Genomic DNA, 19,731 nt, shown 5'->3' with positions numbered 1-19,731 from the left:
ATTCGTCATGATTTATTAAAGTTTAGTAAATATGTTTATGCTTACAAGATTAAGTATAAATCTGAATCGTTGAAAAAGTTTCATTGTGTAGAAAAACAAATAAGAAAAATCAAATTAGGCAGAAAGATAAAAGTTTCTCCAATCTGAAAGGATGGGAGAGTACTTTAGTATCGTGTTTTATGATCATCTTAATGATTATGAAAGACCATATCACAATTGATCTTCTAAGGACACCTTAGTGCACTTGTATGGCTAAGAAGAGGAATCGTGAATTGTTGAAATGGTTAAATTAAAAGGTGAATCATACTTCGTTCCAAGAACAAGTATTAGAGTCATAATCCAAGATTGTAACTTGAGTGACATAATCTTAAGAAAGGTTTATAACACTTGTCAAATGTAGAGTAAAATGTTTTCTACTCTTGTACATTTGAAATTGGTAAGTTGTGATGTTTTGGATAAAACAAAGACCAACTAAGACCAATGGTGTGAAGTGTTCGTCTTGATAAGACACCGCACTAACACTTGAATATTTGTTTGTCAAGTGATGTCTCTTGACAAAGTGAAACTTATATGTCAAGAAGTTAGTGTGAGTCTTAAAGATCTTGAAAAGTTTCAAGAACTAATAAAGAGTAAACCTAATGTTTATCAAGAGCACACGACTTGAGGTTTGTAACTTATCGTGTTGACATATTCTTGTTTCTGTGGCAATTCCAGTTAAAGTTGACTATGCATGTGAGTTCTATGAGTTCTCAATTGTTTGCATAACAACATGGAAGCAATGTCAGACCCTTGGGCTGCCAGGTGGCAAGAAATTAAGATTGAAAAAGTTCATTCCATATGAGTTTGGATTTGTCACTAACCTTCTGATGGAAACCAAGAAACTCCAAATATCCCGTAACTTAGACAAAAAATCTCAGAATTCTCCCAAATTGACTGCCTCTAGACATCTCAAAGCCTTAGACCGACATACTGCCGGATACCCCAACTGTTTCAAATTAGTCCTAACTCTCAACCAGGAAATAATGCACTATCCCGCACCTCGTCTCTGATTCCCCAACCAGCCTCCCATCGCAGGATTCATCACAAAAGCAAGAGACCTCACTTTCACAGTCGATACATAACATAGACTACGAGGGCCACCACCTCGATATACTCCTCTTAATCATCTGAAACTGTGCTAAAAGTATGCTCCCCTCAATAAGGCGCCTCCTTGTTCTCTTCCATCTTAGTCCCACTAATGACTCTCTCATGGTATACGAAATACCTCGCAACAAATATACTGCCAAATACTCTGGTGAAAAAGGTTGCAACCTTATGCTACCCCACAGGTTTTACCTCCAAACTTTGAAACCGGAAGCTCGTTATCTATTTTGCTTCTCCCAGGAAACGGGGATAGCACAACTCTTGTCATAGAAGGTGAGGTCTCATCTATCGGTCGATTGCTCAACTCAGACCGCGATCCTCCAACAAGCACCATCTCTACTCATCCTTGAGTCTTGCGACTCCAACTGGCATCTCACTAATAAAATTTCTTGGAAACTAACTCGATTTCTCTCTCAAGGTATGCTCCATTGAAACTCGTTATACATGGCCCTCTGGCCCCACACTCTATTATATATGTTCTCAGTCTAATCAGTCACAGCAGGATAACTGGTAAAAATCAGAAGCACTAACCACCACAAATTATGGTACTCGAACCATGTGATCACCTCTCAATACGCTACAAACCATGGTACTTGAACCATGTTATCACCTCTCAATTTTCTACGAACCATGGTACTCGAACCATGTTATCACCTTTTAGTCTGCTACGAACCATGGTACTCGAACCATGTTATCACCTTTCAATCTGCTACTTAGAACCTCTGAAATTCTCCCTGTTTCGAGTACGAGTCCTCTGCTTTTAGTATTACGGGCCCATACTACCTGCCACATCTACCCATACTTTCCACACAGATCATCCCAGATTTCCTAAGTAGCTGCTCAACCTTCTTGATCACCAATCCCATAAAACATGGTTGCTCCCCAGCGAATACTCTCCTCTATTAGCGTACTCATCTGACTAAGGTCACTCCCTAGGCTCTTCCTAGGTTCTCTCACTTCTCGGGCATCAGCTGGTGAAAAACTCCTTATGATGTCAGTCATCTACCTCCTGAATACCATCATATTCGCTTAGTAGCTTACTCCCATCATCAAGAGTTCCACAAAGCACGAAGCAAGCAACATTCAGGCATCGACTAATCTCCACCAACATGTAAAACCACTCTAGGTTACAACTCCACTTGCTCTACTCACACTCAAAAGGTATCACCGAACTCAAGCAACCTTACCTCTCGCGGGTATCTAACTACTCCTTCAGTAGGCTCCTCCAATGCTCATCTAGGTATCTCTCCTAGATTACTCCTCTACTCAAAGTTATCTCTAAAAGATTCCTGTTGGATACTCTTACTCCGCACATACTCAAAGCACATCACAGATAGCAAAATCCCTAGGCTAAGGCATCACAAATCAGGCAACTCTAGCCCTAAAATATGAAATACCTAGCCTATCTTTCATCATGCATCACTAATATCTCAATAATAACTCATAACACAAATAAGCAAGGGTGGTAAATCACCGTTCGGGCTCTGGTTGATTACACACACTGCTCCTTCTCGTTTTTCTTTTAGAAACTCTTGCATGTTTTAGAAAAATCATTTCTTTAGAATTTTTTCTCAAATCCTTAATTTGAGTCTAGATATACCCAAAGGTGCATCTGAATCCCTCAAACCAAGGCTCTGATACCAACTTGTAACATCGTAAATTTTCAAAAAAGTTTTTCAGTTTAAAATCACATAATTCTCGTAACACATTTCACAAAAATCTCATTTATTTAATTTACAAAACACAACTCCATAATTGTTTGATTAATGATCTGGGATCCTCGAAACATGACTCTTTCTCTGGTGTGTACAATCAAGCTGACGCCTTCCTGCGATCTTGAGAAGAACCTGAAACATATATCACATAACACGATAAGCATGAAGCTTAGTGAGTTCCCTAAAATACCACACATATCTCATTAGCCTCATGGCTATACTCAAATAAGACCCTCTGGTCAATGTGTTTTAGTGGGACCCTCCGGTCCCAAAACTCGGGTGGACCCTCCGGTCCTAACTTAGTAAGCTCAGAATAATACACAACAAAAATCATAAAGACACTATGCAGGATATCACAATATTCAATATAAGCATATAAGACCCTCCGGTCACACAAAGGTTACCACTCTAGGTAAAGTATAGTGAGAAGACTCAGCTGGGATGATGAACAGCTCCTACAGATGTTACTGCCGCACCGGCCTCTAACACTGGACCAAAATCCACAATTACCCAATTAAGATCTAAGTCCAAATCCTCACTCTTTAGGTCTAAAGTTAGTCCACTAACTATCCCATCAATAACCTAAAACTCATTGGGCCCACCAAGGCCCAATAATGAATGAGCTCTCCCAAGGCCCAACTCTCAATTCCAAGCAACAAGCCCAACACAAGGGCCCAAGGCATATATATAATATTTCTATGCTCAAAATCTCAAGTAAACAAACCCAAACTCCAGGACCAACACTTAAGGCCCAAAATGAGAATTAGCCCAAAATTCCACAGTGAGGTTACGTAGGGCGTACCTCCCTTGGTATGCTCAGCGTACTCACGAATCCAGATCGGCCATCAGGGACACTTGGTCAGTATGCGGGGCGTACTACAATTACGCTCAGTGTACGTCTAGGATTGTTTTTCCTACTCCTTTGGTCTTAAGCCATTAAGACATTAATCCAAATACTAGATCTGGAGTCCCTAATGGCTCTCACTCCATAAAGCTTGTGACTTTAAGCCTTTCCATGGCTGATAAGGTCACAAACACATAAAACTCTTACTCTCTTAACTCAAAATGCTCATATCTCATGCATGGTTTGATTCCAACGTCCAAGACTTGATTTTTATGACACTACACCACTAAATACACTCAAAGGGGTTGATCAAAGTCTTTGGAGCTCAATATCTCATAAATTCTCCAACATTTGGGACAAAACCCTAAAATACTCTACTAAGATGCACAAATCAAAAGAGTGAGAAAGCTTGAGGCTTTATACCTCTATATGAAGCTCCCAACATAGATATACTCAGATCCAAGGGCCTGGACTCTCACTCCTTCTTCTCTAAAGCTTCTTCTTCACTCTAAGAACACACAAAAACACTCAAAGGCTCTTAAATGCACTCACAAGCTCTATAAACGAAGGTTTAGGGTTTAGGAGGGTTTGTTATCTGAGGATGGTGGCCAGGAATGAGGCCATCTTATTCTTTATATAGGGACACCCCCTTATTTAGGGTTTTCACTATGTGCCTAGTACACCCAGCGTACTAGGTGGCTCTGCTTAAAAGTCACGCACATGAGTACGCTAATCGTACACACACGTACGCCCAGCGTAATCAGCTACTAGCTTTCTCAATATAGGGACTTATTTTGCCAAAACTGGCTTCCTCATGCCCGGGTTGCAGCCCACGAACCCTAATCATGAACGATCTGAAACAGGATGTTACATTGTGACTGAGATGTCGAGGATCACAAACAAGGTGTGAATAACCATGCAAATTAGCTTGGTACAACCAATGTTACAAACCACCTAATCAATGTGCTGGTTAACCACACACGCTCCATTGATCTTTGATTAACATCAAGCTACCCTTTGCCATGCACTGTCAGTCCTAGATTAGTGTGCCGATTAACCACACACGCTCCACTAACGACTTAACAAGGTGCAAAGTGAAATTTCATGGGATAGCACCATATTCACATTTTTCCTAGAGTAACTAAGATTGGGAATTTAAATAAAAGTTTAGTTACTTTATAATTATCATTATACTTATAATGAGAATTAGTGTCCTATCCTACCTATTCGGCTAACAAACCTCCACCAGTCAAGGAAGCAATGGGTGGGAGTGGACACCCATTAAACTTACATTTTATAGACAATAACCTTATACCCCCCTTATAGACCGACTTCGTGAATGAGGCCTACTAAGGTTAAGACTGACTTGTCTTATACATATATATATATATATATATATATATATATATATATATATATGATTATTAAACTTAAAATAATATAATAGTATAAGGGTTGAATTTTAACTTTTAAAAATCTAGGGTTTGGAATTAAAGTATTCAAAAGTGAGACTTTACAAATTTCAAAACTTGTGAAAACTTTTGGCTTCCATAACTTATGGGTTTAATGTGGTTTTTATGAAAAACTTTTCATGTTCCATAACTTGAGTACAAGTTATGGAAGACTTTAAAACCATTTAAAATGACTCTTAAAATGAGACCTTTCATTTTCCATAACCTATGAGTTTTAATAACTTTTTCATTTTCCATAACTTGAGGACAAATTATGGATTTCATTAAGGCAATTAGATCATATTTTTAACTAACAAAAATTATCAAATAATTTATTCATGATGTAACTAAACTCATAAGTACAAGGTAATCCATATCATCAATCTTCAAAAAATTAGCCTAATCATACAAATTTTGAAATTATGACAATTATCTTTAAATTGGACAAGCATGATCATTACCTTATGAAAAAACAAATTTCATGGTTCACAAAACCATTTGGGGGTAATGATCCTAATCCAATTTCTGGCCAAAACTTGAAATTCTGCACACTGGAGCACCAACTCGGCGAGTACATGAACTGGACTCGTCGAGTTGGTTCATTTCTGACTAGAGTCGTTGAGTCACCCAATGGACTCTACGAGTTCATCAGTCAGAATGCAAAAAAACGGTTTTTCCTGCTTTGAAACATAAGAAATGCATCAAATATAATAGAAAACAATCATAGGCTCTGATACCACTGTTGGGTTTTAGTATACTACAACATCCTATGGTGCACATACAACCCTAAATGCTTTGGATCTATGTTTTCCCTAATTATACATGCAATATTGTTTCCAAAGCATTAAGCCTACAACTATCATACAATTAACATAAACAACATAGAATACTAGTTAGGATTTTACCTCTTTATGTAGCTTGTAGAACTTGTTGTATTTGGCCTTTAAGAACTTATTCTTCCAAAGATCACTAGGTCCATTTTTACTAGCCTAGGGTCTTCTTATATAGTGTGGCTAGGATTAGGGTTACATCCATGTAAACCCTTATGTGAATGACTTTACATCTTACTTAGGATACATGAGTCAAAACCTCCATGGACTATCCATGGACTACCATATTGGTTTAGTCCATCCTAAATAACCATAAGCCCACACCATAAGAATGATTGATTTACCAAATCAATCCCCTTACATTTAATTAGTCTTTTTTGATCACTAAATTAATTCCAAATTAATTCTTGATCAATACTAATTAAATAATATGATTTCATATTAATATATTAGAACTTATAATATATTAATAAATCATAAATAACCTCTTCTCAAAAGTCCATCCTATCAAATTTTCGTGGCGATTTGCAACCCAAATGGACCATGCTACTCTCGGGTCAAATACATACCAATTATAGTTATGGGCTTAGACATCTAATCCAGCAGTACTCATATACCACCTTTTCTCAAATAAAGGGCCAAACTTGACAATTACCAAAAGAACAAGGGTTGATGAGGTATACCTGATCTAGCGATGTTACACTTCTTCTTCACAAACAAAATCGGTGCTCCCCAAGGCGAACTGCTCGGTCAAATAAACCCCTTATCTAACAGCTCCTGCAGCTGTGTACACAACTCCTGCATCTCGGGAGGAGCCAACCGATATAGTTCTTTGGCTATTGGAGCCGCACCAAGAACTAGATCAATCGTAAACTCAGCCTACCTCTCCGGAGGAACCCCAGGCAATTCCTCCGGAAACACATCTGCATAATCCCGCACAATCCACACATCATCCACATTCGCCTTACCCTTATCTCGAATATCCATGACATAGGCAACATAACCGGAACAACCCTGCTGGAAATAACATCTAGCCCTCGCCGCTGAACACAAAATCAGACCATGATGATATCTCTCCCTATGAACCACTAACACTCCCGCACTCGGATTTTGAACCTGAATCAACTGCTGCTCACAATCGATCACTTCCCTATTAGGGCTCAACCAATCCATGCCCACGATAACCTTGTTCCCACGCAATAGAATGGGAACCAAATCTAACAAATATTGTTCACTGAACAACTATAGAGTACCACCCCGATGACCTCTTACAACCCGAATAGAACTATCATCCAAAATCTCAACATCAAGAGGATAATCCAGCTCCCCCGTAGCTCCAATAAATCTCTTTCTAAGCGCAAGCGATACAAAGGATCGGGTAGCCCCCAAATCAAACAATACCAATGCAAAAATATTATTCACAAGGAACGATCCTAAAATAAAACACATAAACATAAGCAAGCAATTCAATATAAACAAAGAGATAAGGAGAAGATACATACTCGTCACCACGTCGGGAGTTGCACGCGCCTCCTCGGCCTTCAACTGGAAAGCCCTGCTCTTCACCACAGGCACGTCTGCTCAGCCCTGGCGGCTGTCAGTAATCCGAAGAGTTGTAGGAGCAGGTGCTGACACTAATCCTGTTGTAGCCAAACTCGGAAAATGGGTTTTCTTATGGCCCCTCTGATTGCAATGAAAGCAAATCAGATCAGATCCTAGGTAGTGGGAGCAGTACAATACTTTCTATAATGACCCGTCCGGCCGCACTTGAAGCAGCCAAATCCACCAACCCTGCACGGTCCCTCGTGCCTCCTGTCGAACTCCCCGCAGCAGCTCCAGCCCTAATGGCCTCTCGATCTAGACTCAGATACCTTGGGCCTCTTTCCAGAACCCTCAGCACTCGCCACAGAATTTGGCTTCCTCTTCTTATCCATCTCCAGATCAATCTTCCTCTCCCTAGCTCACGCTATCATATCCTCCAATGTCTTGCAACTAGATCAGCTCACAAATTGCGGAATGTCACTCCTCAGCATCTCATGATATCGTACATTCTTCATCTCCTCATCCACCACATACTACGGCACCAGAATGTAACAACCCAATATTTTGAGATGATAAAATGTAATGCCAGTCAAATTTAAGCCAAAAATTAACTTTCCTAAAATCATATTTGGGTTAAATGAAGTGGTAGGACTCGTATCAAGGTTTTCGTACATATAAAGAACACTAAAATCCAAGTTATAACGAAGAAGTTATGACCAATCAAAAATCCACGGCGAGAACCGGCAACGCTGGTAGACGTAAAACGCAAAGTTTCGATACAATAGTTTTTAGCCTTAGGTATCTAAACGAAAGTCGTAGATTATGTTAAACCGTGATCATGCATAAAAAGAACGCCCAAATCTGACTTCGTATGAGGAAGTTATGATTTTCCGAAGTTTCTAACCTAGTAGTAGACAGCTAAAAACTCGAAACAGAGATTGAGCGATCTTTAGCCGACACAACCTAAACGAAAGCTGGAGAGCCCGACAATAGGAGTATAACAATAAAAAGTCTGACGAAAACGGACGTCGGATAAAGAAGTTACGGATTTTTAACGAAGTTATCGTGTCCCGACCTATTAATTAAAATATAATTAAAAATAAAGTCAAAATTAGCCGACAGAGTCTAAATGAAAGTTGTAGAGTATTTCCTCACCTTCGCGTGGATATAAAGAACGTCAAAAACGGAGCTCGTACGCGAAAGTTACGGGTTTTTGAAGTTCTTGGCACGCACTTCAAAGTCTTATCCGAAGGAGTACGCCCTGCGTACTCGGATACAAGGCTCCGGATCAACCATGTCGATAGACTCTTCGCCCGAGGATGCGGTAAGCAGTGACGCAAGCGAACGCCCTGCGTACCTTCGGAGTACGCCCCGCGTACGAAGAACGCCCAGCGTAAGTCCGAAGTACGCCCCGCGTACCGAGGACCTCGAGCCCCTATAAATAGATTGCGAGGCTGCCGGCTATTTTCATACAAATGCTTCAATTCTCTCTCATTTTCGCCTCGTTTTTCATGCCGACAACATCCCAACTTCCCGGTTTCATATCCAAGCCCCGACGAAAGTCCGAAGCCCCGAGATTTCCGAAAATCTCGTCACTTTCCGGTCGAGGTGCCGCCCGGGAAAATCTCGTTTTCTTCAAATCACGCGCCTTCATCGGTGAGTTCATACCCCTATAATCTACATTTGTATCAATATTGTTTTAATATACACTTTTGAGGGGGAGGGGGGGGGGAATACAAGTAAACACACGATTATTATCGTGTGTAACTCAAAGATTCACTAAATACTCATTTTTATCAAGTAAATCATATGTGATTCACAACCATTATATGGAATCTTTCATATGGAAAACATAACACGATATCGTCTGATATATATTGAAATTAAATATGTTGTTATACATATACGAATCAAACAGTTTATTTATACCTTGAGTACAAGTGTTCATTATGTCACCACAAAAAGCTACACATTTCATAACTAGTGAGCATTACACTAGGGTTACTATACAAACGAAACGAACTTTTGGAAAAACTATAATAGTTTACGACAAAAATTTATACATGTTAAAAACTCTTTATCAAACTGTCTTACATACTTTATGATTTCTTTCAAACGCTGTTAGAATCATGTTTCTAACAAAGGTCTTCCTATATTTAAAATTGTTCTTATCAAACACACTGCTTTCAAATCATTTTATAAACTGACATCAAGTCATCATTTCTTATTTATTAAACTTTTCAAAGGTTTTACAAAACTTCTTTTATATTTTTGTGCTTGCCTATATATGTATACTTATATAAGTAATGTTTGAAGGACTTAGGACGGCTAGCTCGCTTTATTTCCTTTTCCTCGTTGGGATGTGGCCTTAGGGCATCGGTTATTCGTCTGAATGTCGTCTAAATATTAGTTATATATATATGTACATATATAGACATAAAAGTTTCCGTCAGTTCGTTCAGTACCTTTGAGTAGCAAAGGCATATTTCGAATTATACACACACATTATCAATAACTATAATAGGTATAGTTAAGACATACTATTTACCATTCCAAGTACCAGGAGTTATACAAGATTCAGTCTATTCATGAGTCAATACAAATACATTACATACTATGCGAAGAGATACAATTATATACGATTAAAAAGGCATACAATCTTAAGACATACAATTACAGAAGCATACAACTTTCAAGACACACCATTTCAAGGAATACAATTACATGAGATAGTGTACTAGATATTCATAACATTTTATATACTACAAGTACCATATCAAGAAGGTATATTCATATACAAAAACAAAATGGACTTTCATACGTAAATCTATTTGATACTAAGAATTGTGAGACATTTCAGCTTCACGTACGTTCGAGTATGCATTTTAAGTCATGTATTATATACCATAATCCCTTGGAGGGGGAGCGTGATACTTGTGTATAGATCTATACGGGATTGACAATCCCGCACCTAAACTGTTAGCTACAGTTAGACCGGCAGGTCTGGGGTGACAAATGTCATAACATTCCAACGCCTGAAGAACGTTGTTACAGGCCATCAATGTCAATAGCATGGTTATAAAACTCACATGGAGTATTAAAAACACGTTGATTTACGGAGATATCATATACCTTAGCAGTTGTAACTGTACACAAATCTACTATTTTAGACATGAATAAATATCATGGTAGTACATCTTTGGGTCTTTTAAATTACCACCCACTTATAAACAAATATTGGATTTCTGAAGCAATTATTCAAAACAGTCGAGTCTTGGTAGAAGACTACAATTTATACTAGTAGAAAATATGGGATTTTCTAAGGTTTTCAAACGTTCACAATTACTTGCAAACATGTTCGTTGGTACAAACTTTCCTTCATACATTTACAAGTTTTCTTTACAGCTTTACAAATCAAAGTCACATAAATACTTATGAACTCACCAGCATTATTGCTGATACTCGCTTTCAAAATAACTTGTATTCCCAGGATACGGATAGACAGGTACGACTACCAGGTTCTGTGAAGACGGAGAAATCAAGACTCGTCTTTTATTTTTGAATATTCATTTTGTAGAATTATACTATGAAAGAACTCAAATGTAATTAAAATTGTACTATTAATGCAATGGATGATGTTGTTACTTTGTTTACTACTTTGCATTGTTGTGATACATTACATGACGTCCTCCGCCCCAGAACATTTCCGCCGTTCTCGGTTTTGGGGTGTGACACAGAAGCGCCCTCTCCCTAAACATTCGGTGATCTCAGCTACCGTCTTCGTAGTCTGCCGAAGATCTTGAAATTCTCGCGCCAATTGTTGCACCTCAATCACTGGTGCAAACTCAACTCAGAACCTGGTCAAGAAATCATCCCATGTCATCGCATCAACAACATCATCACCATTTCATGTCATACCTCCTCCGACCAGTCTCATTCCCTATCCTTCAAAAGGCAGGAAGCTAGTCTTACCCTATCCCCATCAGGGCAACGACTGGTGCGCAAGGCGTTAGCAACATCTACTAACCACTGCTTGCTCGCTATGGGGTCCTTCTCCCCATGATAGTCTAGAGCTCCTCATAAGGGGACTCACTGAAAGTTAATAAACGCGCCCCAACCAAAGCTGCCATCTCATAGCGAAAGGCGCTCAACCGCTCATCCAAACTCTCCAAAATACCCTTCTTGAGCTTGCCAAAGATCGCAGGAGTCTGCTCAAGAATACTGTGTGTAATCTCAGGCAAGATGAACTCCCTCGTTTGCTTATCTAGCTGGCCGACCCCAGAAACTCGAGCCCTAGCCCTCTCTAGCACCAGAACTGCCAACTGGTCTGCCTCGCAATGTCACCATACTGAAAATAGACCATATTAACCATCAGAATACACATCGATATATATATATATATATATATATATATATATATATATATATATATATATATATATATATATAAGGGGAATCACAACTCCACAAGCTCCCTGGTTTCATCATAGCTCTCCTTGAATTGAGTACGGATCCTATGCTTCCAGTAGTACGGGCCCATACTACTTTCCACATCTATCCGTACTTTCCTCAAGAATTGTCTTGACTCATCCCAATTACTTGGTATCCATAAAACTTTCCCCCACAGATAAGGCTCCGAGCACTAGATCTCATCCTAGGTTTCTCATAGGGGAAACTCCACACCACTCTCCGTTATCAGTTGCAGAAGGAACCCCCGCTAAATCCCTCTAACTAGCTCACAAATATAATTACATACCACTAAAACGAGATAATTCTTCGAATGAGAGGTCTCATACTACAACGGTTGGATTCAAACAAGAGCTACGCAATAGAGTTAAAACCTAACCTTCTAAAATTATTTAGTTCCCATAGTATGTAACTTAGCATATTTGTGTACTAGTTAATTGAAGTTAGTTATAAATCCTAGAACGCACAACGAAAGCAGCATTCGGGCATCAAGTAACTAGAACCAAGCATAACCTAATCAGACCATCCTATCACTGAATAATCAGTACTAGCATAAAAGTCTACAAGCTCAAACAATAGGAATATAAAGGCATATCTCCTAGCATTCTATCATGAAAAACTGAGTAAATCCTTATCCCTAACTCGCGTGCGATTCATAGATCAAATCATATAAGATAACATGTATGGGTAATTTGGGAAAACTTACTTAAGCTCAGCCAATTCAATGCACCACACCTTTTTTTTCTTAATTAAAACCCTTTTTATAAAACATTTTCTTTTTGAAAATTCTACCAAACCCTCAGTTTGAGTTCAGACACACTTGAGAGTGTGCCTAAATCCCTCAAACTAAGGCTCTGATACAAACTTGAAAGGTCCCAAAAATATGACCCAAAATTTTCATTTTTAATTTAAATAAAATTGTATTCCAAAATCATAATTAATACAATCCAAGTGAAACTAAGTGTATCAACATCATATCAATCAGAGTAAATCATAAAAGCGGAACTATGTGGTGTATGCGATGCAGTTATCCCAAGCTCTTCCCCTTGGAACCAGAAGTACCTAAAACATAAACTGAAAACCGTAAGCATAAATTTAGTGAGTTCCCCAAACTACCCTATACCATACATAATAAATCACATACTGGGCCCTCACCCTACATCGGGCCGCAACACCCATCGGGCCCCGTCTGGCATCGATCCCCGCTTGGTATACAAATCTGTTATTCTTAGGCCCCGCCTAACATCGGGCCCTGTCCACTATACACATACAATATATATCACATAATCATGCTAACACATACAATGATCATAAAACAATAGCATACGTTTCAGTCATCGGGCCCCGCCCGGTATAAATAGTAGCACATAACACATGCAAGGGTCACGCAGACTCCTAGCATCCTAACATAAACAATAAGGGCCGACATTGGTGCCATAGACCCGCTAAACCCAGTAAGGAAACTCACCTCGACGGCTAAATCTTACTGAAAATCCCTGGCTGTTGGTCCGACAAATCCTCGAGGTATAGATACAACATAACACCGAGTTAACATTTGGGTTCCAATCCATATCCAACAATCCATACTTGGGGTAAAAAGACAATTTTACCCCTCACCTAGTTTAGTCCAAGACTAAGGCCCAAACTTACAATCTAAAAGATCCAAAACCAATTAATCATCCAAGGCCTATTTATGGCCCAATTTTCCAAATTGGGCCCAAACCCTTACATAGGTCTTACCCTAAAGCCCAAAACATTTTCCTAGTCCAAAACACTTGCACATAGATGGCCTAATAAGAACTCAAACACCCAAGCCCAAAAGAAAGCCCAAACTCGAAGCCCAAAATGCAAAAAACCATCTGACTAAGTACGCGAGGCATACTCAACTGTACGCTAAGCGTACACGCTATATGGCTTATACACTGTATGTACAGACTTCTACGCCCAACGTACTCACCCATTAAGCCAAAATCCTCCTTAAGAACTTAATGCTTAATTCCAGAAGTCTAAACCACATATATGAATCCTAATAAGTGTCTAGAACAATAAAGTCACTGACTTGGTGACTTTGCATGCCCCAAAAGGACCCAACTTCAAGATTGTCACAACTGGCATTTTAGCCAGGAAGTTCTATGATCATGTAAACGTCATCTATGATAATACTTGTAACTCTAACTTGGTATTATGCACTATGTTCATTTTATGACTACAAACTTAATCAAGATTCACAAGTGAAGTTCAAAACTCTATACAAAGTATTCAAATAGTCAATAATGAGTTGAAAACCCTAAACATCTCGGTTCAAGTTTATTATGGACTAGGATTTTCTTATTGGGCCTAATGGACCAATAAGCATTCAATTCAACTATTTTAGGCCTAAATACCCTAATTGAGTTCTAATTGGACCCACATTCATAAAACTTAACATTTTGGGTCAAGTGGGCCTAAAATGGTTTGTGTTAATCCTAATGGGCCATAAATGATTCCATTCACCTTAATAGACTTTGATTGGGTCGTGAATGTCCCAAGGGGCCCGATGGACCAAAAAAAATACTCATTTGGGACTCATGATTTCAAGCTAAGTCAAGGAATGGTCCCAAACTAATCCACTTCCTTTCTCCTAGCCCAATTCTCGGCCCATGTAAAAAAAATAATAAATAAGACGATTAACTAGCATTAGACACATCATTATTGCATGATAGACTTCCATGCAAATTAACCACTAAGTAATCCATAAATCTCATGCATCTAGGTATCCATCACATCCTCACCCTTCTCTTCCCTCTCTTCTTTTCTTCTATTCGGTCGAGAGCAAGAAACACACACACACACACACTTTCAAAAGTCTCTCTCAAACACTCTCAAAGACTCTTCCTTCTTTCATCAAGAATTTTCGAGATTTAGGGCATTCCAAGAAGGTTTTCACCAAAAATCATCATTCCTTAGTAAGTCCATACATATCCAAGTTCTATAACTTCATTTTTATGTTAGAATACTCCTTCTAAACAAATGCTTGTGATCATACTCTTAGAAACTTCTTAAGTTCGAAAATCACTCAAGAAGGCTTGCTAAAGGCCAAGATCTCTCCATTTCTTCTTCAAAACCGAGAACAACAAGCAAAGGTGAGTTCATACCCCCTTGTTTTAGGTTTTTACATGTTTTTGGGGGAGAATACAAGTATTCATGTGTCGATCTATGTATTTATGCATGTTATGTGTGATTTTCATGGTTTATGTTGTGTTTGTGTGATAAAACTCGACGGATCTATAAAACTTTAACAAAATAGGTGAGATTCATAAACTAAAACACTCTTGTCACCATACTGCAAAGTTAAAAGTGTTATACATGCCTAAGTTGTGAAAAAACAAAACATAAATCTTGTATAAGGATCATTTTTTACAAATAAACAAAAGATAGTGACAAAAGTTACACCTACAGTTTTATAAGGACCAAAAGGGTCACATTCGCTTAAAAGGAGTTTATAACAATCAAACTTTCCAAAGGGACAAAAATGTAAAATCTTGCATTATGGGCCTTATTGTGGGCCTTACGGCTTTTTGGGCCCAAATTGCAAAATTAACAATTTTTATGGATCAAAATATTATGAAATAAAAACTTGAGCCAAAAATGAAAACCCACAAGATTAGGGACTGAAAATGACACTTATTTCAAGATTTGGGGCAAAAATGTTAATTTTATAAAAATTGGGCCAAAAATGTCATTTTATTCAAATAAGGGCTGAAAATGTAATTTTCTGCAAAAATGGGTCGAAAATGTCAATATATGTATTTTTGGGCCAAATCCGTAAATTACTAAACATTTGGGGCGAAAATACTAGTTTTTATAAATTAATGGGCTAAAATGTTATTTTTAATTAAAATGGACAAAAATCACGTTTTATGTAAAAATAAGCCTTTAAATGTTCAATCTAGTTCTTAAGGGACCTAAAGTGTAATTTTTATTAAACTTGAGCTCAAATTATAGAATTTTGACGTAATAAACTGAAAATATCATTATAACAACACACTGGAATTTTATAACATTAGGGATAAATTTTCCGACTAAATGAACTATACTATAACAAACAAACGAAATACAACAACGGTACGAGTATTGGGCCTAATATTTCCTATACATGCTTATTGGGCCGTGATCCGTTTGCATGTTTAATGGGCCCAATATATTCATTACATGTCTATTGGGCCTTATTGACCTAATTACATGCTTAACGAGCCTAAATTATCCTTTATATGTTTATTGGGCCTTAGTGGTCCATTTACATGATAATTGAGCCTAAACTATTCATTATATTGTTAATGGGCCTTAAGTGTCCTTTTGCATACCTAACAAGTCTTGAAACAACTTACATGTCTAATGTGCCTTATCCTTTCACATTCATGAATCATTCTGGTGTTGGTAAATCTAAATACATAAATGTTATATATATATATATATATATATATATATATATATATATATATATTCATGTGGCAATTGTTGGGATCTAGTGAAACTTGTCGGTTGACACCATTGAGTGTATGGCCGTAGCCTGTAGTTACAATCAGAGTCTCCTGGAGGGAGAGCGAGAGTTTGTGTATAGATTTATACGGGGGTGACTCCCCTACACCTGAGCTGTTCGCTAGAGTTAGACTAGGCCAGTCTTAGGTGACAAAACCTTGATCAAATACCAGCGTTTGGAAAATACCAAGGCAGGCAAATTAGTCTTTTATCATGCATGGTTATAACGATTCACTTAGAGATTCGTTACCATCATAACGTTACGAAAAGCAAAACTCTACAATCATGTCGATACAAAACAAATCATAAAATAATGCAAGGACTACAACACTTTTATAAATCAGAAAATATCGGATTTTTTGAGGAAATACTATTATTCATTACCATTTTTTTACAATAGATATAATACAAGGAAATTTTGGATCTTTCATTTATACGTGATTTTACAATAGAAATCACACATACATTTATACTTAATCAATACATCTTTTTCAGAGAATTTTACAGAAAATATCAGATTTCTAGGTTATGCGCCCAATACAAAAATTTTCAATCAAATATGCTTATGAACTCACCAACATTATATATGTTGACCATTTTCAAAATAACTTGTATTCTCAGGTAATCGATAAGCTGAAGAACCGTCAAGAGTATTTTAGGATTTCTTTTATGCAAATGTCAATCATCGTACAATTTATGTTTTTGAAATATGTAATGTAAAACAATGTACTTGATGTGAACTACCAGTTGTATTATGTAACGTTGGTGATGATTGTGTTATGTTTCATGTCTATTCATTGTGATGATATTTCAATTTATAGTCACACGAGCCCCCGGACGATTCCGTCGTCTGGTTCGGGGTGTGACAAAGATATAGCACTTTACTTTCACTAAATGGATATAATCTTATGCATGGCTGATTTTAAACCCTAAAGGTGCCAACTTTATGGACCTTGAAACTTAGAAACACCAAGAGTGGCAACTCATAACTCCTGAAGTGGTATCAAACCACTAGATCTCATTCATGGGACCAAAAAGGGTCCAAAACTCATATAAACTAGATCTAAACTTCTAATGAGCAAGGTCATAGTATTTTACCTCAAACAAGCTAGAAATGAAGTAGAGAATCAGGTTCCACAGGCTCTTCCTTGATCAACAATCTTGCACTAAGCTCCTTCTTTTAGATTATTAACCAAAGTACACCAAAATAGACACAATAAGCTCAAAACACAAAGGAGAGGGTTAGGGTTTTGAATATGAGGCTATCAGGTCATTGGAGGCTGAGAAATGAGGGTCTCTTGAGCCATAAATGTGTTTATATAGTGTCCAACCCCAAAAATTAGAGTTTCAATAATCCATACGTACGCCCCGCGTACGTGTCCGGAACCCCACAATGGCCTCTCATGAGTACGGTAAGCGTACCATATGGTACCCCCCATGTACTCGCTTCACAGCTTGTACGCCAAGCGTACCATGCGGTACGCCCCACGTACTACACAAGGACCAAAATGCAACTTTAAAATAACACAAGGGAAATAGTGAAGCATACCAGGATTCAAGTGTTACAACAAAAATCATAACATTTGAACAACATATAAAATCAAAATCATAAAACTAGAAAAGTTACAAGGATTCCTCTTTCTAGATTTGAGATTCCAAAAACCGTCTTAGACCAGCCATACACGACTACACTAGACAATCTACCTACTATGCATTCATAATTCTTGAAAGAAATGAATCAAAACATAAAGAATAAGATTTATGTTTATGATTTCGGGTAGTAATTTTAGATTTCAAAGTATGGGATTTAAGGAATTTGATTTATAACCAAAGGATAAAAACGTAGCCTCTTAAAGCAACATTTTTTTTTCCGTTAGCTTGCAAGACTCGGGGCAATCGATTTCTGATTTTAGGCGTGATTATTGCGCATGATCGACTCCTCGTTTTCAGGTTTTTAGGTGTGATTGTCGAGCTACGTTTTTCCGCTTCTGTCCTTTTATGTATCGAATGCCTCATGCTTGTGGAGCAAAATTTGTGCCTAAAATTTGTATGAAGAGCTAGACAAATCGTTATGCCTCTCTTCCTAATGATGCCCTGGGCAGTGGCCCAGCTCGCCCTACCCTTAGGCTAGCCCGGACAGAGTTATTTTCATGTTCACATAACTTTTCACTAAGATGTTTCGAATCATTTATTTTTTCGTTTGCCAAATTACTTCTAGAACCGGCTGTTTTAAACAACTTACAAAAAAAATTATCAAGTTCTTTTGAATACTCCAAACACTTTCTATCACAAGCATCACCATTTCTTAATTTACGAACATAAAATTTACAAGAAACATGTCTATTAAACATATCTTTTGAAAAAATATTATTAGTTTCAATTTCTCTATACCATTTTTCTATATGCAATTTTTTTTTTTTATTTTTAAATCTATCTCATCCCATAGTCTTGGATAGGAAATATTAAAATCTTTTGGTTTTTCAGCAAATTCATTTTCAGAATTATTAGAATTGGCAAAGGGGTCATTAGAACTATCAATAGAATTGGAATTATCAATGGGTTCATCATTAGAATTATTTTGGTTATCACTTTCAACAACATTCTCACTCCTAGGAAAATATTTATCCAAAGACCAAAGCAAATTTTTGGCAGATACTTGTTCTTGTCTTTTTGGCTTTCTATTTTGAGTATCGGACCGTTGTTTACATGGAAACATACTTAAAACACTTCAATTCAACAAATAGAAGTGTAATTAAAAAAAAAAAAAAAAAAAAAAAAAAAAAAAAAAAAAACTCCTGATGGGGATGAAAAGTTTGATGATGCTGATTGTTGTATAAGAAATTAGAGATTAGAAATTATTGAACAAACTAACAGATGTCGTTTCTGATTTCCAAAGAGAGAGGAGATGATGCCTTAGCACTTACTTTGAATTTTTTTTTTCACAGATTGACAGAGTGAATCAGCGAATCTATGACTAAATCAATTACATTAAAACAATCTTATAGAAACCTCAAAAACTTAAAAGAAATGCAATCAAAGAAACTCAAGCAAACCAATCTGGTGGTGATTGACTGTTACTGATCATTATTCATTAATACAGAGTTAACAGTTCTCTTGGATACCTCAACTGATTACCGATTACCGATGATTCCCTTCAAAATTGTATACCACTGCTGATGGCGACTTACAAGAATGATTGAATCACTAAATCGATTTGGACT

This window comes from Lactuca serriola, chromosome 6, assembly GCF_051521515.1.
Source record: "Lactuca serriola cultivar US96UC23 chromosome 6, Lser_US96UC23_V15, whole genome shotgun sequence".
NCBI lineage: Eukaryota > Viridiplantae > Streptophyta > Magnoliopsida > Asterales > Asteraceae > Lactuca > Lactuca serriola.
This window is presented reverse-complemented; position numbering follows the sequence as displayed.